Source organism: Canis lupus, chromosome 3 (genome assembly GCF_003254725.2).
Source record: "Canis lupus dingo isolate Sandy chromosome 3, ASM325472v2, whole genome shotgun sequence".
NCBI classification, from domain to species: domain Eukaryota; kingdom Metazoa; phylum Chordata; class Mammalia; order Carnivora; family Canidae; genus Canis; species Canis lupus.
Genome location: NC_064245.1, coordinates 34358398 through 34361920, shown reverse-complemented (window position 1 = coordinate 34361920; position 3523 = coordinate 34358398). Strand labels below are relative to the sequence as shown.

The window sequence follows — 3523 nt, the reverse complement described above, 5'->3', positions numbered from 1 at the left end:
TCAGTTCCTGTCTTTCCATCTTCCAGCTGAGATGAGCAAAGATGAACCATTCCTGCTGTGCTCTGCTCAAAGCCCTGACCCATATAACTAGTGAGAACAATAAATGGTTATTTTATGCCACTACATTCTGAGATAATTTTATGTATTTACTTTTATGACCTTTTAAAAATTGTGGTAAAATATACATGACATAAAATTTACCAGCTTAACTATTTTTAAGTATACGATTTATTGGCATTAAGTATATTTACATTGTTATGCAGTCATTACTACAATCTATTTCTAGAACTCTCTCAATTTCCCAAACTAAAACTCTGTACTCATTAAATAATAACTCTCTATTTCTCATTATCCCTGGCAACCACCATTTTACTTTCTGTCTCATGAATATCACTATTTGAAGTACCTTCTATAAGTGAAATCATACAGCATTTTTTCTTTTGTAATTGGCTTATTTCACTTAGATTAATATCTTCAAGCTACATCCATGTTGTAGCCAATGTCAGGATTTCCTTCCTTTTTTAAGACCAAATTGCATTCCATTATATATATATATTCCATATAAAATGGAAAATAATAAAATAATATATAAATATATATATAAAACCATTCCATTATATGTATATGTTTTCCATTGATATAATATTTTACACAGCCATAATGACTAAAACATACACCAAATGAACAGAAATTAAGGAATTCAGAATGATATTCCAAAAAAAAAGAAAGAGAAAAAAAATGAAAGCTCTTCTTGATAAAAGAACATCACCTAATCAATGCCAAAAAAAAACATAGAATGTGAAAAAAAAAACATTTTGCAAATACAAATATAAAAACTGATTCTGGCAAGAATTATCAAATAGATGCTGAGATTGTTATGTGAAAGATTTTGGGGGAGCAGTGTTCATCCAATGCAAAGTATCACCCCTTCAAATCCATATGGATTTCTTTTTTTTTTTTTAATTTTTTTTTAACTTTTTATTTATTTACGATAGGCACACAGTGAGAGAGAGAGAGGCAGAGACACAGGCAGAGGGAGAAGCAGGCCCCATGCACCGGGAGCCTGACGTGGGATTCAATCCCGGATATCCAAGATCGCGCCCTGGGCCAAAGGCAGGCACCAAACTGCTGCGCCACCCAGGGATCCCTCCATATGGATTTCAAAGAAGATGCAGTGCTAAGACTGAGAGATCAAGTAGTTACCACCTTTACTGAAAGATCAGTTAGCATCACCAATGGTGGGCAAACTGACATGTATCTTCTGAGGTACCTGTGTCACCTGTGTAGTATTTTTGCCAAAATGCTTACTCCAGAAGTATCACATATCTAGATATAACTTAGAGTTCACAGAGAAAATAAAGGAGACAGAAATATACTAGATGACACCATGAGGAAACTGGCAAATTCAGAATGTGGAACAGTCTACAAGACAATCATCCTGGAGATACGGTCGTTAGATATTCCTTTCTGCCCCTGGACGCCGCCGAGGAAGCATCGTTAAAGTCTCCCCTCCCGCGGCCGCCATGTCTAAGTCAGAGTCTCCCAAAGAGCCCGAGCAGCTGCGGAAGCTCTTCATCGGAGGTTTGAGCTTCGAAACGACCGATGAGAGTCTGAGGAGCCATTTTGAGCAATGGGGGACGCTTCCGGACTGTGTGGTAATGAGGGACCCCAACACCAAGCGCTCCAGAGGCTTTGGGTTGGTCACGTAGGCCCCCGTCGAGGAGGTGGACGCGGCCACGAACGCTGGGCCGCACAAGGTGGAAGGGAGAGTCGTGGAACCAAAGAGGGCTGTCTCCCCAGAAGATTCTCAAAGACCCGGTGCCCACTTAACTGTGAAAAAGATTTTTGTCGGTGGCATTAAAGAAGACACCGAAGAACATCATCTAAGAGATTATTTTGAACAGTGCGGGAAAATTGAAGTGATTGAGATCATGACTGACCGAGGCAGTGGCAAAAAGAGAGGTTTCGCTTTTGTGACCTTTGATGACCACGACTCTGTAGACAAGATTGTCATTCAAAAATACCACACTGTGAATGGCCACAACTGTGAAGTAAGGAAAGCCCTATCGAAGCAAGAGATGGCTAGTGCTTCCTCCAGCCAAAGAGGCCGAAGTGGTTCTGGAAACTTTGGTGCTGGTCGTGGAGGTGGTTTTGGTGAGAATAACAACTTTGGTCGTGGAGGGAACTTCAGTGGTCGAGGTGGCTTCGGTGGCAGTCGAGGTGGTGGTGGATACGGTGGCAGTGGGGATGGCTAGAACGGATTTGGTAATGACCGAAGCAACTTTGGAGGTGGCGGAAGCTATAATGATTTTGGCAATTACAACAATCAATCCTCAAATTTTGGACCCATGAAAGGAGGAAATTTTGGAGGCAGAAGCTCTGGCCCCTATGGTGGTGGAGGCCAATACTTTGCCAAACCACGAAACCAAGGTGGCTATGGCGGTTCCAGCAGCAGCAGCTATGGCAGTGGCAGGTTTTAATTACTGACGGGAAACAAAGCTTAGCAGGAGAGGAGAGCCACAGAAGGGACAGGGAAGCTACAGGTTACAACAGATTTGTGAACTCAGCCAAGCACAGTGGTGGCAGGGCCTAGCTGCTACAAAGAAGACATGTTTTAGACAATACTCATGTGTATGGGCAAAAAACTCGAGGACTGTATTTGTGACTAATTGTATAATAGGTTATTTTAGTTTCTGTTCTGTGGAAAGTGTAAAGCATTCCAACAAAGGGTTTTAATGTAGATTTTTTTTTTTGCACCCATGCTGTTGATTGCTAAATGTAATAGTCTGATCATGACGCTGAATAAATGTGTCTTTAAAAAAAAAAAAAAAAAAGACAACCATCCTGGACTTTGAGAAAGTCAATGACTGGATAAGTAGAGGAATGTTCTAGGTTCTAGGTTCTAAAAAACTAAAGGAGTTTAGGAGTCTGATATACACATGACCTTTGATTGGATCTTTTCTGGGAATTAGGAGGAAAAAAACTATAAAATGAATTTTGTGTATAATTTATAAAATTTAAATATGGAATGTGTATAGATAATATTACAGAATTACCTTATTCTTACATCCTAGGCTATATGGAGCTCAAATGTTGGAATACTTATAATATAATTTCAAATGAGTTTGAACACATACAAAAAATGTACATTTATTTAGCGATAAAGCAAATATGGCAAGATGTTAACAAGTGTTGAATCTAGATGAAGAGTACTTTGGTGTTTATTATACTCTTCTTTCAACTCTTTTGTATATTTGAAAATTTTTATAATAAAATACTAAAGAAATAATAACTAAATCCAGGGGTTTTGAACAATGGGTTTGAACTCTCCAACTTGTGTGTAGAGTTTTATTTATTTGGTGTATCCGAGACCTTCTTTTCATACTGATGTCTATTTGAATAGAGGTTTTCTGAATCTTGTTAGATGACCCACTATACATTTGTCTTAGACACTAGTACTCTGTATCAGACTTTTTAGGAGATAGGATTTTACAGTAGTTCTCTTTCTCTTGCTCTCTGAAGG

General features: G+C 38.9%; 1 pseudogene; it reads left to right on the top strand.

Moving 5' to 3' along the window:
- The first annotated feature begins 1462 nt into the window (after positions 1-1462).
- On the top strand, positions 1463-2839 carry LOC112653986 (heterogeneous nuclear ribonucleoprotein A1-like; annotated as a pseudogene).
- The last annotated feature ends 684 nt before the right edge of the window (positions 2840-3523 follow it).